The 23,635-nt window shown below is 45.6% G+C and overlaps 1 pseudogene; it reads right to left on the reverse strand.

The window, feature by feature from the left end:
• Positions 1-23,635, reverse strand: part of LOC124882489 — a 58,385-nt pseudogene that overhangs the window by 33,989 nt on the left and 761 nt on the right.

A 23,635-nucleotide genomic window follows, 5' to 3' on the forward strand; every position in this document is an offset into this window, starting at 1 on the left:
TTGGTAGCACTGTTGCCTTGCAGCAAGAAGATCCTGGGTTCGATTCCTGACCAGGGGTTTTTCTGCATGGAGTTTGCATGTTCTCCCCGTGCATGTGTGGGTTCTCACCGGGTACTCCGGCTTCCTCCCACAGTCCAAAGACATGCCTGTTAGGTTAATTGGTCACTCTAAATTGCCCTTAGGTGTATGAATGAGTGTGTGCATGGTTGTTTGTGTGTTGCCCTGTGATGGACTGGTGACATGTCCAGGGTGTACCCTGCCTCTCACCCATAGACTGCTGGAGATAGGCACCAGCTCCCCCATGACCCACTATGGAATAAGTGGTAGAAAATGACTGACTGTCTGTCATTCTTGAAAGAAAAAAATACTTTAACACTATGTCAAATGCACTTAAAACACTTTCCATAATTATTTATTCAATTTGTGTCTTGATTTGATTGAATTTGAATGTATATTTATTTATCTTACACACTGACTAAACTCAAAGACGAAGTTTAAAGAAACATTTTATTAATATCATGTATTGGAGAGGTGAGTCCGGCCGATAGTCGAATCTCGGCTTCAGGAGGAGCAGTGTGGTTTTCATCCCGGCCGTAGAACACTGGACCAGCTCTATGCCCTTTGCAGTATACTCCAGAGTTCATGGGAGTTTGCCCAACCGGTCCACATGTGTTTTGTGGACCTGGAGAAGGCATTAGACTGTGTCCCTAGTGGTGCCCTGTGGGGGGTGCTCTAGGAGTATGGAATCGGGGGCCCTTTATTAGGGGCCGTCCGGTCTTTGTACAAGCGGAGCAGGATTTTGCTATGCATTGCCAGGACTAATTCGGACCTGTTCCCGGTGCATGTTGGACTCCGGCAGGGCTGCCCTTTGTCACCAGTTTGTTCACAAATGTTATGCACAGGATTTCTAGTTGCAGCCAAGGGTCAGAGGGGATCTGGTTTGGGGACCAGTGGATTTTGTCTCTTCTTTTTGCAGATGACGTGGTCCTGCAAAATGAAGAGACAAAATCCACTGGTCTCTTCTTTTTGCAGATGATGTAGTCCTGCTGGCTCCCTCTAGCCAAGACCTACAGCATGCACTGGGGTGGTTCAAAACCGAGGAGGAGTTCAAGTATCTCGGGGTCTTATTCACGAGTGAGGGAAGAATGGAGCGGGAGATCGACAGACCTATCGGTGCAGCTACCGTAGTAATGGGGGCACTGTGCCACTCCGTTGTGGTGAAGAGAGAGCTGAGCCGAAAAGTGAAGCTCTCAATTTACCGGTCGGTCTACGTTCCTACCCTCACCTATGGCCATGAACTTTGGGTCATGACCAAAAAACGAGATCCCGCATACAAGCGGCTGAGATGAGCTTCCTCCGTAGGGCTGCCGGGCACTCCCTTAGAGATAGGCGAGGAGTTCGGCCATCCGGGAGGAGCTCGGAGTAGAGCCGCTGCTCCTCCACATCGAGAGGAGCTAGTTGAGGTGGCTCGGGCATCTATATCGGATGCCTCCTGGACGCCTTCCGCGGGAGGTGTTCCAGGCATGTCCCACCGGGAGGAGGCCCAGGGGACGGCCCAGGACACGCTGGTGGGACTATGTCTCTCGGCTGGCCTGGGAGCGCCTTGGGCTCCCCCTGGAGCTGCTTCAGGAGGTGTCTGGGGAGAGGGACGTCTGGGTGTCTCTGCTGAGTCGGCTGCCCCCGCGACCCGGTCCCGGATAAAGCAGAAGACAATGAGTAGGAATACGAGTTTTGAAGTTAATTACCACAGACACACTAACATGAAACTGCTTTAAAAATAGTTGTGGTTATATTCTTTGAAACAGAATGTTCAGATATAGTTTGTCTGAAGTTCTTTAATCCATTTGTTATTTTGTGAAAACATTCTTGTAGGAGGGCTGCACGGTGGCGCAGTTGGTAGCACTGTTGCCTTGCAGCAAGAAGGTCCTGGGTTCAATTCCTGACCAGGGCTCTTTCTGCATGGAGTTTGCATGTTCTCCCCGTGCATGTGTCGGTTCTCACCGGGTACTCTGGCTTCCTCCCACAGTCCAAAGACATGCCTGTTAGGTTAATTGGTCACTCTAAATTGCCCTTAGGTGTATGAATGAGTGTGTGCATGGTTGTTTGTGTGTTGCCCTGTGATGGACTGGTGACATGTCCAGGGTGTACCCTGCCTCTCACCCATAGACTGCTGGAGATAGGCACCAGCTCCCCCATGACCCACTATGGAATAAGTGGTAGAAAATGACTGACTGTCTGTCATTCTTGAAAGAAAAAAATACTTTAACACTATGTCAAATGCACTTAAAACACTTTCCATAATTATTTATTCAATTTGTGTCTTGATTTGATTGAATTTGAATGTATATTTATTTATCTTACACACTGACTAAACTCAAAGACGAAGTTTAAAGAAACATTTTATTAATATCATGTATTGGAGAGGTGAGTCCGGCCGATAGTCGAATCTCGGCTTCAGGAGGAGCAGTGTGGTTTTCATCCCGGCCGTAGAACACTGGACCAGCTCTATGCCCTTTGCAGTATACTCCAGAGTTCATGGGAGTTTGCCCAACCGGTCCACATGTGTTTTGTGGACCTGGAGAAGGCATTAGACTGTGTCCCTAGTGGTGCCCTGTGGGGGGTGCTCTAGGAGTATGGAATCGGGGGCCCTTTATTAGGGGCCGTCCGGTCTTTGTACAAGCGGAGCAGGATTTTGCTATGCATTGCCAGGACTAATTCGGACCTGTTCCCGGTGCATGTTGGACTCCGGCAGGGCTGCCCTTTGTCACCAGTTTTGTTCACAAATGTTATGCACAGGATTTCTAGTTGCAGCCAAGGGTCAGAGGGGATCTGGTTTGGGGACCAGTGGATTTTGTCTCTTCTTTTTGCAGATGACGTGGTCCTGCAAAATGAAGAGACAAAATCCACTGGTCTCTTCTTTTTGCAGATGATGTAGTCCTGCTGGCTCCCTCTAGCCAAGACCTACAGCATGCACTGGGGTGGTTCACAACCGAGGAGGAGTTCAAGTATCTCGGGGTCTTATTCACGAGTGAGGGAAGAATGGAGCGGGAGATCGACAGACCTATCGGTGCAGCTACCGTAGTAATGGGGGCACTGTGCCACTCCGTTGTGGTGAAGAGAGAGCTGAGCCGAAAAGTGAAGCTCTCAATTTACCGGTCGGTCTACGTTCCTACCCTCACCTATGGCCATGAACTTTGGGTCATGACCAAAAAACGAGATCCCGCATACAAGCGGCTGAGATGAGCTTCCTCCGTAGGGCTGCCGGGCACTCCCTTAGAGATAGGCGAGGAGTTCGGCCATCCGGGAGGAGCTCGGAGTAGAGCCGCTGCTCCTCCACATCGAGAGGAGCTAGTTGAGGTGGCTCGGGCATCTATATCGGATGCCTCCTGGACGCCTTCCGCGGGAGGTGTTCCAGGCATGTCCCACCGGGAGGAGGCCCAGGGGACGGCCCAGGACACGCTGGTGGGACTATGTCTCTCGGCTGGCCTGGGAGCGCCTTGGGCTCCCCCTGGAGCTGCTTCAGGAGGTGTCTGGGGAGAGGGACGTCTGGGTGTCTCTGCTGAGTCGGCTGCCCCCGCGACCCGGTCCCGGATAAAGCAGAAGACAATGAGTAGGAATACGAGTTTTGAAGTTAATTACCACAGACACACTAACATGAAACTGCTTTAAAAATAGTTGTGGTTATATTCTTTGAAACAGAATGTTCAGATATAGTTTGTCTGAAGTTCTTTAATCCATTTGTTATTTTGTGAAAACATTCTTGTAGGAGGGCTGCACGGTGGCGCAGTTGGTAGCACTGTTGCCTTGCAGCAAGAAGGTCCTGGGTTCAATTCCTGACCAGGGCTCTTTCTGCATGGAGTTTGCATGTTCTCCCCGTGCATGTGTCGGTTCTCACCGGGTACTCTGGCTTCCTCCCACAGTCCAAAGACATGCCTGTTAGGTTAATTGGTCACTCTAAATTGCCCTTAGGTGTATGAATGAGTGTGTGCATGGTTGTTTGTGTGTTGCCCTGTGATGGACTGGTGACATGTCCAGGGTGTACCCTGCCTCTCACCCATAGACTGCTGGAGATAGGCACCAGCTCCCCCATGACCCACTATGGAATAAGTGGTAGAAAATGACTGACTGTCTGTCATTCTTGAAAGAAAAAAATACTTTAACACTATGTCAAATGCACTTAAAACACTTTCCATAATTATTTATTCAATTTGTGTCTTGATTTGATTGAATTTGAATGTATATTTATTTATCTTACACACTGACTAAACTCAAAGACGAAGTTTAAAGAAACATTTTATTAATATCATGTATTGGAGAGGTGAGTCCGGCCGATAGTCGAATCTCGGCTTCAGGAGGAGCAGTGTGGTTTTCATCCCGGCCGTAGAACACTGGACCAGCTCTATGCCCTTTGCAGTATACTCCAGAGTTCATGGGAGTTTGCCCAACCGGTCCACATGTGTTTTGTGGACCTGGAGAAGGCATTAGACTGTGTCCCTAGTGGTGCCCTGTGGGGGGTGCTCTAGGAGTATGGAATCGGGGGCCCTTTATTAGGGGCCGTCCGGTCTTTGTACAAGCGGAGCAGGATTTTGCTATGCATTGCCAGGACTAATTCGGACCTGTTCCCGGTGCATGTTGGACTCCGGCAGGGCTGCCCTTTGTCACCAGTTTTGTTCACAAATGTTATGCACAGGATTTCTAGTTGCAGCCAAGGGTCAGAGGGGATCTGGTTTGGGGACCAGTGGATTTTGTCTCTTCTTTTTGCAGATGACGTGGTCCTGCAAAATGAAGAGACAAAATCCACTGGTCTCTTCTTTTTGCAGATGATGTAGTCCTGCTGGCTCCCTCTAGCCAAGACCTACAGCATGCACTGGGGTGGTTCACAACCGAGGAGGAGTTCAAGTATCTCGGGGTCTTATTCACGAGTGAGGGAAGAATGGAGCGGGAGATCGACAGATCTATCGGTGCAGCTACCGTAGTAATGGGGGCACTGTGCCACTCCGTTGTGGTGAAGAGAGAGCTGAGCCGAAAAGTGAAGCTCTCAATTTACCGGTCGGTCTACGTTCCTACCCTCACCTATGGCCATGAACTTTGGGTCATGACCAAAAAACGAGATCCCGCATACAAGCGGCTGAGATGAGCTTCCTCCGTAGGGCTGCCGGGCACTCCCTTAGAGATAGGCGAGGAGTTCGGCCATCCGGGAGGAGCTCGGAGTAGAGCCGCTGCTCCTCCACATCGAGAGGAGCTAGTTGAGGTGGCTCGGGCATCTATATCGGATGCCTCCTGGACGCCTTCCGCGGGAGGTGTTCCAGGCATGTCCCACCGGGAGGAGGCCCAGGGGACGGCCCAGGACACGCTGGTGGGACTATGTCTCTCGGCTGGCCTGGGAGCGCCTTGGGCTCCCCCTGGAGCTGCTTCAGGAGGTTTCTGGGGAGAGGGACGTCTGGGTGTCTCTGCTGAGTCGGCTGCCCCCGCGACCCGGTCCCGGATAAAGCAGAAGACGATGAGTAGGAATACGAGTTTTGAAGTTAATTACCACAGACACACTAACATGAAACTGCTTTAAAAATAGTTATGGTTATATTCTTTGAAACAGAAGGTTCAGATATAGTTTGTCTGAAGTTCTTTAATCCATTTGTTATTTTGTGAAAACATTCTTGTAGGAGGGCTGCATAGTGGCGCAGTTGGTAGCACTGTTGCCTTGCAGCAAGAAGATCCTGGGTTCGATTCCTGACCAGGGGTCTTTCTGCATGGAGTTTGCATGTTCTCCCCGTGCATGTGTGGGTTCTCACCGGGTACTCTGGCTTCCTCCCACAGTCCAAAGACATGCCTGTTAGGTTAATTGGTCACTCTAAATTGCCCTTAGGTGTATGTATGAATGAGTGTGTGCATGGTTGTTTGTGTGTTGCCCTGTGATGGACTGGTGACATGTCCAGGGTGTACCCTGCCTCTCACCCATAGACTGCTGGAGATAGGCACCAGCTCCCCCATGACCCACTATGGAATAAGTGGTAGAAAATGACTGACTGTCTGTCATTCTTGAAAGAAAAAAATACTTTAACACTATGTCAAATGCACTTAAAACACTTTCCATAATTATTTATTCAATTTGTGTCTTGATTTGATTGAATTTGAATGTATATTTATTTATCTTACACACTGACTAAACTCAAAGACGAAGTTTAAAGAAACATTTTATTAATATCATGTATTGGAGAGGTGAGTCCGGCCGATAGTCGAATCTTGGCTTCAGGAGGAGCAGTGTGGTTTTCATCCCGGCCGTAGAACACTGGACCAGCTCTATGCCCTTTGCAGTATACTCCAGAGTTCATGGGAGTTTGCCCAACCGGTCCACATGTGTTTTGTGGACCTGGAGAAGGCATTAGACTGTGTCCCTAGTGGTGCCCTGTGGGGGGTGCTCTAGGAGTATGGAATCGGGGGCCCTTTATTAGGGGCCGTCCGGTCTTTGTACAAGCGGAGCAGGATTTTGCTATGCATTGCCAGGACTAATTCGGACCTGTTCCCGGTGCATGTTGGACTCCGGCAGGGCTGCCCTTTGTCACCAGTTTTGTTCACAAATGTTATGCACAGGATTTCTAGTTGCAGCCAAGGGTCAGAGGGGATCTGGTTTGGGGACCAGTGGATTTTGTCTCTTCTTTTTGCAGATGACGTGGTCCTGCAAAATGAAGAGACAAAATCCACTGGTCTCTTCTTTTTGCAGATGATGTAGTCCTGCTGGCTCCCTCTAGCCAAGACCTACAGCATGCACTGGGGTGGTTCAAAACCGAGGAGGAGTTCAAGTATCTCGGGGTCTTATTCACGAGTGAGGGAAGAATGGAGCGGGAGATCGACAGACCTATCGGTGCAGCTACCGTAGTAATGGGGGCACTGTGCCACTCCGTTGTGGTGAAGAGAGAGCTGAGCCGAAAAGTGAAGCTCTCAATTTACCGGTCGGTCTACGTTCCTACCCTCACCTATGGCCATGAACTTTGGGTCATGACCAAAAAACGAGATCCCGCATACAAGCGGCTGAGATGAGCTTCCTCCGTAGGGCTGCCGGGCACTCCCTTAGAGATAGGCGAGGAGTTCGGCCATCCGGGAGGAGCTCGGAGTAGAGCCGCTGCTCCTCCACATCGAGAGGAGCTAGTTGAGGTGGCTCGGGCATCTATATCGGATGCCTCCTGGACGCCTTCCGCGGGAGGTGTTCCAGGCATGTCCCACCGGGAGGAGGCCCAGGGGACGGCCCAGGACACGCTGGTGGGACTATGTCTCTCGGCTGGCCTGGGAGCGCCTTGGGCTCCCCCTGGAGCTGCTTCAGGAGGTTTCTGGGGAGAGGGACGTCTGGGTGTCTCTGCTGAGTCGGCTGCCCCCGCGACCCGGTCCCGGATAAAGCAGAAGACGATGAGTAGGAATACGAGTTTTGAAGTTAATTACCACAGACACACTAACATGAAACTGCTTTAAAAATAGTTATGGTTATATTCTTTGAAACAGAAGGTTCAGATATAGTTTGTCTGAAGTTCTTTAATCCATTTGTTATTTTGTGAAAACATTCTTGTAGGAGGGCTGCATGGTGGTGCAGTTGGTAGCACTGTTGCCTTGCAGCAAGAAGATCCTGGGTTCGATTCCTGACCAGGGGTTTTTCTGCATGGAGTTTGCATGTTCTCCCCGTGCATGTGTGGGTTCTCACCGGGTACTCCGGCTTCCTCCCACAGTCCAAAGACATGCCTGTTAGGTTAATTGGTCACTCTAAATTGCCCTTAGGTGTATGAATGAGTGTGTGCATGGTTGTTTGTGTGTTGCCCTGTGATGGACTGGTGACATGTCCAGGGTGTACCCTGCCTCTCACCCATAGACTGCTGGAGATAGGCACCAGCTCCCCCATGACCCACTATGGAATAAGTGGTAGAAAATGACTGACTGTCTGTCATTCTTGAAAGAAAAAAATACTTTAACACTATGTCAAATGCACTTAAAACACTTTCCATAATTATTTATTCAATTTGTGTCTTGATTTGATTGAATTTGAATGTATATTTATTTATCTTACACACTGACTAAACTCAAAGACGAAGTTTAAAGAAACATTTTATTAATATCATGTATTGGAGAGGTGAGTCCGGCCGATAGTCGAATCTCGGCTTCAGGAGGAGCAGTGTGGTTTTCATCCCGGCCGTAGAACACTGGACCAGCTCTATGCCCTTTGCAGTATACTCCAGAGTTCATGGGAGTTTGCCCAACCGGTCCACATGTGTTTTGTGGACCTGGAGAAGGCATTAGACTGTGTCCCTAGTGGTGCCCTGTGGGGGGTGCTCTAGGAGTATGGAATCGGGTGCCCTTTATTAGGGGCCATCCGGTCTTTGTACAAGCGGAGCAGGATTTTGCTATGCATTGCCAGGACTAATTCGGACCTGTTCCCGGTGCATGTTGGACTCCGGCAGGGCTGCCCTTTGTCACCAGTCCTGTTCACAAATTTTATGCACAGGATTTCTAGGTGCAGCCAAGGGTCAGAGGGGATCTGGTTTGGGGACCAGTGGATTTCGTCTCTTCTTTTTGCAGATGACGTGGTCCTGCAAACGGAAGAGACAAAATCCACTGGTCTCTTCTTTTTGCAGATGATGTAGTCCTGCTGGCTCCCTCTAGCCAAGACCTACAGCATGCACTGGGGTGGTTCGCAACCGAGGAGGAGTTCAAGTATCTCGGGGTCTTATTCACGAGTGAGGGAAGAATGGAGCGGGAGATCGACAGACCTATCGGTGCAGCTACCGTAGTAATGTGGGCACTGTGCCACTCCGTTGTGGTGAAGAGAGAGCTGAGCCGAAAAGTGAAGCTCTCAATTTACCGGTCGGTCTACGTTCCTACCCTCACCTATGGCCATGAACTTTGGGTCATGACCAAAAAACGAGATCCCGCATACAAGCGGCTGAAATGAGCTTCCTCCGTAGGGCTGCCAGGCACTCCCTTAGAGATAGGCGAGGAGTTCGGCGATCCGGAAGGAGCTCGGAGTAGAGCCGCTGCTCCTCCACATCGAGAGGAGCTAGTTGAGCTGGCTCGGGCATCTATATCGGATGCCTCCTGGACGCCTTCCTCGGGAGGTGTTCCAGGCACGTCCCACCGGGAGGAGGCCCAGGGGACGGCCCAGGACACACTGGTGGGACTATGTCTCTCGGCTGGCCTGGGAGCGCCTTGGGCTCCCCCTGGAGCTGCTTCAGGAGGTGTCTGGGGAGAGGGACGTCTGGGTGTCTCTGCTGAGTCGGCTGCCCCCGCGACCCGGTCCCGGATAAAGCAGAAGACGATGAGTAGGAATACGAGTTTTGAAGTTAATTACCACAGACACACTAACATGAAACTGCTTTAAAAATAGTTATGGTTATATTCTTTGAAACAGAAGGTTCAGATATAGTTTGTCTGAAGTTCTTTAATCCATTTGTTATTTTGTGAAAACATTCTTGTAGGAGGGCTGCATGGTGGCGCAGTTGGTAGCACTGTTGCCTTGCAGCAAGAAGATCCTGGGTTCGATTCCTGACCAGGGGTTTTCTGCATGGAGTTTGCATGTTCTCCCCGTGCATGTGTGGGTTCTCACCGGGTACTCCGGCTTCCTCCCACAGTCCAAAGACATGCCTGTTAGGTTAATTGGTCACTCTAAATTGCCCTTAGGTGTATGAATGAGTGTGTGCATGGTTGTTTGTGTGTTGCCCTGCAATGGACTGGTGACATGTCCAGGGTGTACCCTGCTTCTTGCCCATAGACTGCTGGAGATAGGCACCAGCTCCCCTGTGACCTACTATGGAATAAGTGGTAGAAAATGACTGACTGTCTGTCATTCTTGAAAGAAAAAACTACCCAACACTATGTCAAATGCACTTAAAACACTTTCCATAATTATTTATTCAATTTGTGTCTTGATTTGATTGAATTTGAATGTATATTTATTTATCTTACACACTGACTAAACTCAAAGACGAAGTTTAAAGAAACATTTTATTAATATCATGTATTGGAGAGGTGAGTCCGGCCGATAGTCGAATCTCGGCTTCAGGAGGAGCAGTGTGGTTTTCATCCCGGCCGTAGAACACTGGACCAGCTCTATGCCCTTTGCAGTATACTCCAGAGTTCATGGGAGTTTGCCCAACCGGTCCACATGTGTTTTGTGGACCTGGAGAAGGCATTAGACTGTGTCCCTAGTGGTGCCCTGTGGGGGGTGCTCTAGGAGTATGGAATCGGGGGCCCTTTATTAGGGGCCGTCCGGTCTTTGTACAAGCGGAGCAGGATTTTGCTATGCATTGCCAGGACTAATTCGGACCTGTTCCCGGTGCATGTTGGACTCCGGCAGGGCTGCCCTTTGTCACCAGTTTTGTTCACAAATGTTATGCACAGGATTTCTAGTTGCAGCCAAGGGTCAGAGGGGATCTGGTTTGGGGACCAGTGGATTTTGTCTCTTCTTTTTGCAGATGACGTGGTCCTGCAAAATGAAGAGACAAAATCCACTGGTCTCTTCTTTTTGCAGATGATGTAGTCCTGCTGGCTCCCTCTAGCCAAGACCTACAGCATGCACTGGGGTGGTTCAAAACCGAGGAGGAGTTCAAGTATCTCGGGGTCTTATTCACGAGTGAGGGAAGAATGGAGCGGGAGATCGACAGACCTATCGGTGCAGCTACCGTAGTAATGGGGGCACTGTGCCACTCCGTTGTGGTGAAGAGAGAGCTGAGCCGAAAAGTGAAGCTCTCAATTTACCGGTCGGTCTACGTTCCTACCCTCACCTATGGCCATGAACATTGGGTCATGACCAAAAAACGAGATCCCGCATACAAGCGGCTGAAATGAGCTTCCTCCGTAGGGCTGCCGGGCACTCCCTTAGAGATAGGCGAGGAGTTCGGCCATCCGGGAGGAGCTCGGAGTAGAGCCGCTGCTCCTCCACATCGAGAGGAGCTAGTTGAGGTGGCTCGGGCATCTATATCGGATGCCTCCTGGACGCCTTCCGCGGGAGGTGTTCCAGGCACGTCCCACCGGGAGGAGGCCCAGGGGACGGCCCAGGACACGCTGGTGGGACTATGTCTCTCGGCTGGCCTGGGAGCGCCTTGGGCTCCCCCTGGAGCTGCTTCAGGAGGTGTCTGGGGAGAGGGACGTCTGGGTGTCTCTGCTGAGTCGGCTGCCCCCGCGACCCGGTCCCGGATAAAGCAGAAGACAATGAGTAGGAATACGAGTTTTGAAGTTAATTACCACAGACACACTAACATGAAACTGCTTTAAAAATAGTTGTGGTTATATTCTTTGAAACAGAATGTTCAGATATAGTTTGTCTGAAGTTCTTTAATCCATTTGTTATTTTGTGAAAACATTCTTGTAGGAGGGCTGCACGGTGGCGCAGTTGGTAGCACTGTTGCCTTGCAGCAAGAAGGTCCTGGGTTCAATTCCTGACCAGGGCTCTTTCTGCATGGAGTTTGCATGTTCTCCCCGTGCATGCGTGGGTTCTCACCGGGTACTCTGGCTTCCTCCCACAGTCCAAAGACATGCCTGTTAGGTTAATTGGTCACTCTAAATTGCCCTTAGGTGTATGAATGAGTGTGTGCATGGTTGTTTGTGTGTTGCCCTGCAATGGACTGGTGACATGTCCAGGGTGTACCCTGCTTCTTGCCCATAGACTGCTGGAGATAGGCACCAGCTCCCCTGTGACCTACTATGGAATAAGTGGTAGAAAATGACTGACTGTCTGTCATTCTTGAAAGAAAAAACTACCCAACACTATGTCAAATGCACTTAAAACACTTTCCATAATTATTTATTCAATTTGTGTCTCGATTTGATTGCATTTGTATGTATATTTATTTATCTTACACACTGACTAAACTCAAAGACGAAGTTTAAAGAAACATTTTATTAATATCATGTATTGGAGAGGAGAGTCCGGCAGATAGTCGAATCTCGGCTTCAGGAGGAGCAGTGTGGTTTTCATCCCGGCCGTGGAACACTGGACCAGCTCTATACCCTCTGCAGTGTACTCGAGGGTTCATGGGAGTTTGCCCAACCGGTCCACATGTGTTTTGTGGACCTGGAGAAGGCATTCGACTGTGTCCCTGGTGGTGCCCTGTGGGGGGTGCTCTAGGAGTATGGAATCGGGGGCCCTTTATTAGGGGCCATCCGGTCTTTGTACAAGCGGAGCAGGATTTTGGTATGCATTGCCAGGACTAATTCGGACCTGTTCCCGGTGCATGTTGGACTCCGGCAGGGCTGCCCTTTGTCACCAGTCCTGTTCACAAATTTTATGCACAGGATTTCTCGGTGCAGCCAAGGGTCAGAGGGGATCTGGTTTGGGGACCAGTGGATTTCGTCTCTTCTTTTTGCAGATGACGTGGTCCTGCAAACGGAAGAGACGAAATCCACTGGTCTCTACTTTTTGCAGATGATGTAGTCCTGCTGGCTCCCTCTAGCCAAGACCTACAGCATGCACTGGGGTGGTTCGCAACCGAGGAGGAGTTCAAGTATCTCAGGGTCTTATTCACGAGTGAGGGAAGAATGGAGCGGGAGATCGACAGACCTATCGGTGCGGCTACCGTAGTAATGGGGGCACTGTGCCACTCCATTGTGGTGAAGAGAGAGCTGAGCCGAAAAGTGAAGCTCTCAATTTACCGGTCGGTCTACGTTCCTACCCTCACCTATGGCCATGAACTTTGGGTCATGACCAAAAAACGAGATCCCGCATACAAGCGGCTGAAATGAGCTTCCTCCGTAGGGCTGCCAGGAACTCCCTTAGAGATAAGTGAGGAGCTCGGCCATCCGGGAGGAGCTCGGAGTGGAGCCGCTGCTCCTCCACATCGAGAGGAGCCAGTTGAGGTGGCTCGGGCATCTATATCGGATGCCTCCTGGACGCCTTCCTCGGGAGGTGTTCCAGGCACGTCCCACCGGGAGGAGGCCCAGGGGACGGCCCGGGACACGCTGGTGGGACTATGTCTCTCGGCTGGCCTGGGAGCGCCTTGGGCTCCCCCCGGAGCTGCTTCAGGAGGTTTCCGGGGAGAGGGATGTCTGGGTGTCTCTGCTGAGCCTGCTGCCCCCGCGACGCGGTCCCGGATAAAGCAGAAGACGATGAGTAGGAATACGAGTTTTGAAGTTAATTACCACAGACACACTAACAGAGCCGCTGCTCCTCCACATCGAGAGGAGCCAGTTGAGGTGGCTCGGGCATCTATATCGGATGCCTCCTGGACGCCTTCCTCGGGAGGTATTCCAGGCACGTCCCACCGGGAGGAGGCCCAGGGGAAAATGACTGACTGACTGACATTCTTGTAGGAAAGAAAAAACTACCCCACACTATGTCAAATGCACAGAAATGTAGCACTTAAAACATTTTCCATAATTATTTATTGGATTTGTGTCTTGATTTGATTGCATTTGTATTTATATTTATTTATCTTACACACTGACTAAACTCAAAGACGAAGTTTAAAGAAACATTTTATTAATAACATGGTTATTTGACTCAACAGAATGAAAAAGCACTTTCCTTTTTTGCCCCTCATTATCAATAATTGAAAAACAAACAAAAGCAATATTACCTCTTCATAGACAACACCATACCATAAATTATCTGGGGTGAAATTGCAGCAAGCTTCAAACCACACTATCAATCTATTTGGACTGCCTGAGGAGTTTGGGCACCCACAACATAAACAGGCAATCACAAGCAGAGTGTTTTCAGGTAATATGCGGAATCTATTTGTCTCAGTGCAAAGGCCACACAGAGTTTGGGTGTGAGAATGGCAACTAGTCAGAAAAAGCGGCTTCCGATCTCAAAGTGGAAAGCTGAAATTGCTCAAAATTGTACAGCAGGGACAGAAAAATCTGAAACCGATCCCCTACTCTCCAGTGTGGATGCCATTTGCCTACTGCTTAGTGTAGAGAGTATTCAAGCACATCTCTGCAGGGGTATAATGAAGAATTTGCCAAGATCAATATGCTCACAGTTTCTCTTGTAAAACTGAGGTTGGCTATTCTGGATGCCAAATAATGTGAAATGAGCTTTGATCAACATTCATACTAGGCATAAAAATACTCTTGTCCAACAGCACTAATAAAAGAAACAAATACATGAACAATGATTCAAAATCTATTTGGCAGCTCAAATGATGTAGGTTGTAATTAACTGTCAGTCAGATACAGAACTATATATCCAATCATTATAGATTAATTGTGGCAGCAAAAATACCTCTTATTATGCCAAAACTAACATGAGTACTACTTATTGTCACTAGCTAACAATTGCAGTATTATTTATCTGGATCAGTAATATAACCCACAGAAGCATAGTTGCTAAAAAGAAACAAATCATATAATCACACAGCCACTCTGAAATATGAACTATATATATAATATGAAGTTTGATATGAGTTGAAGCAGTTTGGAGAGTCACATTACATCATGCATGTGTGGGGAAGGCCCCTGCTTGGCCCTTCTCTAATACATCAGCAAAAACAGTACCGTATTTTCCGCACTATAAGGCGCACTTAAAAACCTTTAATGTTTTCAAAAAATGACAGTGCGCCTTGTAATCCGGAGCACCTTATATATGGATCAATTGGTTAATTGGTTAATCCATACTGGTTGTACACGGCGCTCTGTCAAAATGTTTCAGTACGACTGGTAAACTACAAAGCCGCACCGCTTGCAGCATTACGACTACCGTAGTCAGGGGCGTCGCCGAAGTAATAGCAGTAAACACCTGTACTGTGCTTACTCCTAGTCCAACACCACTTTTGTTTGTATAAAGTTTGAATGTACTGTTGCAGGAATTGCCTGAACTATATGTGATTAGAAGCTCAGTGTGTGGGGTGTATGTTTCACGTTTGACTGCAGTAGCTTCTATTCTATGCCCCTTATAATCCGGTGCGCCCTATATATGAAAAAAGTTCTAAAATAGGCCATTCATTGAAGGTGCGCCTTATAATCCGGTGCGCCTTATAGTGCGGAAAATAAGGTACATATTGTTTCACTGTTCCAAGAAGCTTTTGAAACATGAATGAAAGAGTGTCTACCCAAAGAATCAAAGATGTTCATGTCAGTCGGAAACTCCAGGGGTATTCATTGTCTTTAGCCTGTCACTTGTTTGGGGACAGAATAAAATCTCTTATTTCTTCAAATTCTTTATTTTACCCTTACTTTTTTGGCTTTGTTTGAGTGTTTACCTGTTAGTGTATTGAACCATTTTGAGATTTTTATGAAGCTACCAAAACCTTCCCAGATATCCATCTGCAAATAAGTTATAATACTTTAACACTCAATCGACAACGGTTTCGTGTTTTAACAAAATTACCACTAAATGTATCATTGAAAGAACAAGTATATATAATGTCAACACATAGTGTAATACTTCTCTAAGTCTAAACCTGTACCCAAAGCTTTATAACTGAATCTCTAATACCATACTACAGATACTGCAGTCAGAAGAAATGTATTAATTCAGTCCTGCCATCTGATCCAAAAAGCCACAAAGAGCTTACACAAAAGTGAATCTGAACTCCTGAAATGTCATGACAACTGTGCAAATTTGATTTGTCAGTGAATATTGAGTGATGCAGTCCACCTCAGAATCAGACTAAACTGTGGAATAGACTCAACTATCTACAATGTTTCAATGGCAATCTTCCTGCTAAGGCTAAATCTGTCATGCTAAAGTATGAAGAACAAATTAACTGACAAAAAATTAAATAAGACTTTTTTTAAAACACACAATGTTGTTGGAGATACAGTGAAACTTTATTTGTTAAAATTGGCATATTGCTTAGCCAAACGAATAAAAAAACATTTTTTTGTTTAGAAAACATTGTTTATGTTGTTTATATCTCTTCTTTTATTGCCATTAGGCCTTGTAAATTCAGAAAATTATATTTTAGAGCTTTTGGTCCCATGATTAAGCTCTCTGACAGCTGATAAAAAGATTTAGTTTACACTAGACAGAGTGACCGAGAGCTATGTCCAATCTTTTAGTTTATTCTTTTCAGCTCGCCCTACACCCCAGCTTTCCCCTCAGGCTTTGAGGTTAGAGACCCTCTCCTCACTCACTTACATGTTCAAGGGGCAGAGATGCGCTCATTACTCCATGATATGTTGAACAACATTGCCATGTAGTGATGAGATCGAAGCCTAGTTGCTTCGAGTGAGTTGTCTGATGGAATTCTGTGTGAAAACACTGAAGGGGCTATTTTGAATTTTTGCCGTTAGAACTAGGTCAGCATAAACAGTTCTACATATAGAGTAGTCACACCTTTCTTAGCTCTTATTTTTCACAAAAATATTGCTAAATTCTGATCTTGTTCTTTCTAACCTAAGTGCTATCTTTTTTTGGGAACTAGATATGTTATCACATCCCTTGTCTTTACACTGATGATGGCAAGAGTGTGGTGCCTAGTCTGGGTCAACTTGCCCATTCCATAATTCATGACACCTTTTTTGTGCTCAACTGATGCTCATTTTGCATTTCTACTGCCAGTTCAGATCAGACCCATGTAACCATTGTTTTTTGGCAGTTACATATTTTTGGAGATAAGTCACTTAAAACAAATCCAAAATATCACATATAATTTCATTTAATTGTAAGTTATTTTCTGAAGATTTTATATTACACGGTATTTTCACTGATTCTGATTCTGATCCAAAAGGCCAGCTGAATCATGAAATATAACAGATTATGTTCATGGATCAAAGCCACCTCCTGCTGACAGATATTATTTATTAGAGTTAAATCACCACATTTCTTTACAGTAGAAAAGATAAATTATAAAAAATTACTTTTATATCATTGGTTACCAAGTGGATAGAAAATGGCTGAATTATTCAGGTACAAAAATACTAAAACAGCAATGATTCAATTCAATTCAATTCAGTTTTATTTATATAGCGCCAATTCACAACACATGTTGTCTCAAGGCACTTCACAACAGTCAGGTACATACATTCCTATTAATCCTAGCAATTGAATAGTGCAGTTGGAGTTAGCTTTTTATTCAAATTGGATAAAATGTTTTTCTATCTAATAACGATATAGAACAGTGAAGGGGCAAAATGACCAGCACCAACTGCCAACATTGGAAAGAAAACATTGGCTGGTGGCTCTCATTAAAAACTAGCCTGTCACAAGTTTTTTCTCCTGTTTTAGATTATAACATTGTCAGGTTGAATACCTTCATAAATAAACTCTGGGTTGTGTGTTAGAATAATTCAGCACCACTGTGAGTTTTTCCTCAAGAATGTCAGTAGAGTGGCTTATTGCTGATCTATGTACCTAGGTACACATTGTCGCTGTGCAAATTCTCCTTGCACAGTGGTTTAACTTAAAAGAAGTGCTTTATGCTTTACAAAAATAAACAATATTGTTGATGGAGCTTAAAAGATTGTTTCTTCATGCAAACAGTTGATGATAAGCTCTGTATAGGCAGGGACCTGCGTCTTAACTACAAGGGCTTTGTGTTATCAACACAGTCTCAGCTTCAGCAGGCAGAGAGAGTTGGAATAAATATTTTGGCTTGAAAATGAAGTTCTCAGCCATCTGCATCCCTGTGCTTTGTGGTGATTACAGCTGTCTGGTAAGTTTTGTTTTAAAATGTTATTAAAATCTGCTGATTTAGGGGAGCTTTTACAAAATAAGATGTTTTATTAAAACCTGCCACAGATATAACTGTACTGTCATGTTGTTAGCTGGGGGAGGGGGGTAGACAACTAATTTCCAAAACCCCATTCTCATTACTAGGTCTAATTTCATGAAATGCAGAAATAAATTGTGATGAACTCAGAGCGTCTAGTAGTGGCTTTCCCTGACAGGTCTTCAGGGGATTTTTGGATATTACTTTTAATGGAAATTTGATTACCTTTTAGCTTTCATGATCTGTCTTTCTTTTTTTCTTTTTTTTTTACAAACCATTAAAAGAAAAAAAAATGGAAATGCTAACTGAAAAATAACTGCAAGTATAATAATACCCCTCAAACATTTTCAGATTTTGTCACGTCAGAACAGTGGTGGTTCTAGACTAAATTTACAAGGGAACCCAGGATGGGGCCAGTGTTTTTTCATGAGGGCAAAGAACAAAAGAATAATTTAAAAAAAAAACGAGCACTATTTTATCCTTTTATATATTCAGTGAGCCACAAAACCACTTGTGGCTCTGGATCTGCGGGTTGCAGACCCCTGATCTAGCAGACAAAAAACTGTGAACCTATCACAATGCGGTTCAAGCTAAAAGTGTAACACTTTATTTTGTAGTTCACTGTTAAAGTAAAATTTAATAAGTTAAAAATAAAATTGGTCCAAGAGATCAATCAGTTACGATTTCTGTGCTACCGCATATCAGCATAAGAAATTCATTTAATATTATGTCTTCAGTACAGGGGCCATAACAGGGCCAGAGCCAGTTCTACAGGGGCACTGGCTCCTGCTGGCCCCTGTCTACAACCACACCTGTGTCACAACCACAAACTACAGGTCCTTAGCATATTGTGATAAAGTTCATTATTTTCCATAATGTCATGATGAAAATTTAACATTCGTATATTTTAGATTCATTGCACACTAACTGAAATATTTCAGGTCTTTTAATGTCTTAATACGGACGATTGTGGCATACAGCTCATGAAAACCCAAAATTCCTATCTCACAAAATTAGCATATCATTAAAAGGGTCTCTAAACGAGCTATGAACCTAATCATCTGAATCAACGAGTTAACTCTAAACAATTGCAAAAGATTCCTGAGGCCTTTAAATCTCCCAGCCTGGTTCATCACTCAAAACCCCAATCATGGGTAAGACTGCCGACCTGACTGCTGTCCAGAAGGCCACTATTGACACCCTCAAGCAAGAGGGTAAGACACAGAAAGAAATTTTTGAACGAATAGGCTGTTCCCAGAGTGCTGTATCAAGGCACCTCAGTGGGAAGTCTGTGGGAAGGAAAAAGTGTGGCAGAAAACGCTGCACAACTAGAAGAGGTGACCGGACCCTGAGGAAGATTGTGGAGAAGGGCCGATTCCAGACCTTGGGGGACCTGCGGAAGCAGTGGACTGAGTCTGGAGTAGAAACATCCAGAGCCACCGTGCACAGGCGTGTGCAGGAAATGGGCAACAGGTGCCGCATTCCCCAGGTCAAGCCACTTTTGAACCAGAAACAGCGGTAGAAGCGCCTGACCTGGGATAAAGAAGAAGCAGCACTGGACTGTTGCTCAGTGGTCCAAAGTACTTTTTTCGGATGAAAGCAAATTCTGCATGTCATTCGGAAATCAAGGTGCCAGAGTCTGGAGGAAGACTGGGGAGAAGGAAATGCCAAAATGCCAGAAGTCCAGTGTCAAGTACCCACAGTCAGTGATGGTCTGGGGTGCCGTGTCAGCTGCTGGTGTTGGTCCACTGAGTTTTATCAAGGGCAGGGTCAATGCAGCTAGCTATCAGGAGATTTTGGAGCACTTCATGCTTCCATCTGCTGAAAAGCTTTATGGAGATGAAGATTTCATTTTTCAGCACGACCTGGCACCTGCTCACAGTGCCAAAACCACTGGTAAATGGTTTACTGACAATGGTATCACTGTGCTCAATTGGCCTGCCAACTCTCCTGACCTGAACCCCATAGAGAATCTGTGGGATATTGTGAAGAGAACGTTGAGAGACTCAAGACCCAACACTCTGGATGAGCTAAAGGCCGCTATCGAAGCATCCTGGGCCTCCATAAGACCTCAGCAGTGCCACAGGCTGATTGCCTCCATGCCACGCCGCATTGAAGCAGTCATTTCTGCAAAAGGATTCCTGACCAAGTATTGAGTGCATAACTGTACATGATTATTTGAAGGTTGACGTTTTTTGTATTAAAAACACTTTTCTTTTATTGGTCGGATGAAATATGCTAATTTTGTGAGATAAGAATTTTGGGTTTTCATGAGCTGTATGCCAAAATCATCCGTATTAAGACAATAAAAGACCTGAAATATTTCAGTTAGTGTGCAATGAATTTAAAATATATGAATGTTAAATTTTCATCATGACATTATGGAAAATAATGAACTTTATCACAATATGCTAATATTTTGAGAAGGACCTGTATAATTCATTCTACTGTGATCTTGTGACAGAAAAACACAAAGTACCACATGATTAGAAAGTGGAAAGATAAATAGTACATAGCTTTCAAAATAAAAATTGGAAAGTGTGGCCTATTCTTTGCCTAATCTTTTCTGCAAAACAGCTTGAACTCAGTCAGATTAAGAACGTCTGTGAAGTGAGCATACATTTTCAAGTATTTCCACAGGTTCTCACTTATATTAAGGTGTGGACTTTAAGTGGGTCATTCTAACCCATGGATATTCGCTGACTCAGATGGTTTGCTTTGGGTGATGTCCATTGTTAATTTTTCTCTACACCCAACATTATGCATGCAGCCCAGAAAATGTAATTTGAATATACATTCATATATTTGCTGTGTCCCCTAAATAATTTGTGGCAAACGTCGAACGGGACTTTTTATGACATTCAGTCAGTCATGTCTTTCTTCTTGTAACTCTTCTGTGAGCTATGGTGTCCTGCAGCTCATCCAGAGTTACCATGACCTTTATGGCTTCTTCTAGTATTAATGGTCTTCCTGTCCAGCCTGTCAAGTGAGGTGGATGGCCATGTCTTCGAAGGTTTATAACTGTCCCATTCTATTTGCATATTTCAGATGATGAATTATGTTGTCCTCATTTTCTGTATACACCCTGTGTCCTCCGGGTCAAAATGACCCGTCTTCACTAAACCCCTAATATAAACAGCTTAATTGAATTTTAAACACCAAATTTCATCTTGCATATTGTCATTGAGCTCAAAATGTGTGAATCCTTTAGTTTTCCCTCTTCACTTGACTTTCTATAGCTCAAGAAAAGAAAAGAAAATTTGCAAAAAGGAGGTTTGAATACATTTTTATTCATCCCAATGACTCAGTTTCATTTTTTTTCTCCAGTGAATAATTTAAGACAATGTACAATACAAAAATATGAAAAATAACATAACCCATTCAACTAATTAGCACATGTACAGGTCCTTCTCAAAATATTAGCATATTGTGATAAAGTTCATTATTTTCCATAATGTAATGATGAAAATTTAACATTCATATATTTTAAATTCATTGCACACTAATTGAAATATTTCAGGTATTTTATTGTCTTAATATGGATGATTTTGGCATACAGCTCATGAAAACCCAAAATTCCTATCTCACAAAATTAGCATATTTCATCCGACCAATAAAAGAAAAGTGTTTTTAATACAAAAAACGTCAACCTTCAAATAATCATGTACAGTTATGCACTCAATACTTGGTCGGGAATCCTTTTGCAAAAATGACTGCTTCAATGCGGCGTGGCATGGAGGCAATCAGCCTGTGGCACTGCTGAGGTCTTATGGAGGCCCAGGATGCTTCGATAGCGGCCTTTAGCTCATCCAGAGTGTTGGGTCTTGAGTCTCTCAACGTTCTCTTCACAATATCCCACAGATTCTCTATGGGGTTCAGGTCAGGAGAGTTGGCAGGCCAATTGAGCACAGTGATACCATGGTCAGTAAACCATTTACCAGTGGTTTTGGCACTGTGAGCAGGTGCCAGGTCGTGCTGAAAAATGAAATCTTCATCGCCATAAAGCTTTTCAGCAGATGGAAGCATGAATGCTCCAAAATCTCCTGATAGCTAGCTGCATTGATCCTGCCCTTAATAAAACACAGTGGACCAACACCAGCAGCTGACACGGCACCCCAGACCATCACTGACTGTGGGTACTTGACACTGGACTTCTGGCATTTTGGCATTTCCTTCTCCCCAGTCTTCCTCCAGATTCTGGCACCTTGATTTCCGAATAACATGCAGAATTTGCTTTCATCCGAAAAAAGTACTTTGGACCACTGAGCAACAGTCCAGTGCTGCTTCTCTGTAGCCCAGGTCAGGCGTTTCTGCCGCTGTTTCTGGTTCAAAAGTGGCTTTACCTGGGGAATGCGGCACCTGTAGCCCATTTCCTGCACACGCCTGTGCACGATGGCTCTGGATGTTTCTACTCCAGACTCAGTCCACTGCTTCTGCAGGTCCCCCAAGGTCTGGAATCGGCCCTTCTCCACAATCTTCCTAAGGGTCCGGTCACCTCTTCTCGTTGTGCAGCGTTTTCTGCCACACCTTTTCCTTCCCACAGACTTCCCACTGAGGTGCCTTGATACAGCACTCTGGGAACAGCCTATTCGTTCAGAAATTTCTTTCTGTGTCTTACCCTCTTGCTTGAGGATGTCAATAGTGGCCTTCTGGACAGCAGTCAGGTCGGCAGTCTTACCCATGATTGGGGTTTTGAGTGATGAACCAGGCTGGGAGTTTTAAAGGCCTCAGGAATCTTTTGCAGGTGTTTAGAGTTAACTCGTTGATTCAGATGATTAAGTTCATAGCTCGTTTAGAGACCCTTTTAATGATATGCTAATTTTGTGAGATAGGAATTTTGGGTTTTCATGAGCTGTATGCCAAAATCATCCGTATTAAGACAATAAAAGACCTGAAATATTTCAGTTAGTGTGCAATGAATCTAAAATATATGAATGTTAAATTTTCATCATGACATTATGGAAAATAATGAACTTTATCACAATATGCTAATATTTTGAGAAGGACCTGTATGGCAGTATACAAGTACACAGCCCTTGCAGATATATTTCTTACACCTGCAGCACACAGTATGTGTTTTTCAGGCCTTCTTTTGAGGGCAGAACTGACATCTATTCCTCTTACTTGCCCTAGCTGAGGAAGTGGCTGTGGTAGATGAATCCTCAGGTTGATCAGGAGCTCCTGCACTCTGAATAGCTTCCTTCTTTCAATGAGTGGAGTTACAAGTGCCTTTCCTAGCTGCTCCAGGAACAACCTCCTCTTGTTCTGCTTATGAGACATCCGGGTTGGGTTGATCTCTCTCCAAATCACAAAGGCATTGTTGGAGGAAACATCAATGATGTTGCGGAAGATGACCAGGGGCCAGCGGGCAGTCATTCTTCTGCAGCTATATGTTCCAATCTCCTTATCCAGGTTGTCCACACCTCCTTTGTTGCAGTTGTAGTCTAGGATTAAGATTGACTTCCTGTCCTCACGATCGCTAATGTCACCGTCTGTGTGCAGTGTGCTCAGAAGAACTACATTCTTGTTTTTCTTTGGGAGGTAGGAAACTAGAGTGGTGTTGGGCGTGAAGGCAAACTTTGAGGAGAAGACTACTCTCTCCTTTGACGCAAGCAGTGCAGGTGGGAGCTCAGGCTTATTCTTTCGAACTGTATCAACCATGGTGATCCTCCTCTTCAGGAGCTGCTGTCCGAGTTCATAAGAGGTGAAGAAATTGTCACATGTCACATTGTGACCCCTCAGTCCCTCTGTCACATCAAGCACAACTTGCATCCCCTGGTTCTTCTCTGGGCATCCATTGGTCAGCTTCCCAGTATAGACTTACATTTTCCAAGCATAGCTTGATTTGGCATCGCAAGCCACCCATAACTTGATCCCATATTTTGCTGGCTTGCTGGGCATATACGTCCTGAAAGGACAACGACCTTTGGACAAAAGACATTAGCATCAGTGATTAGTATCAGTGTCACAGAAAACAGTCAAAGAAATCAATAGTGAAAATCACTTTT

The sequence above is a fragment of the Girardinichthys multiradiatus genome, chromosome 15, assembly GCF_021462225.1.
Source record: "Girardinichthys multiradiatus isolate DD_20200921_A chromosome 15, DD_fGirMul_XY1, whole genome shotgun sequence".
NCBI classification, from domain to species: domain Eukaryota; kingdom Metazoa; phylum Chordata; class Actinopteri; order Cyprinodontiformes; family Goodeidae; genus Girardinichthys; species Girardinichthys multiradiatus.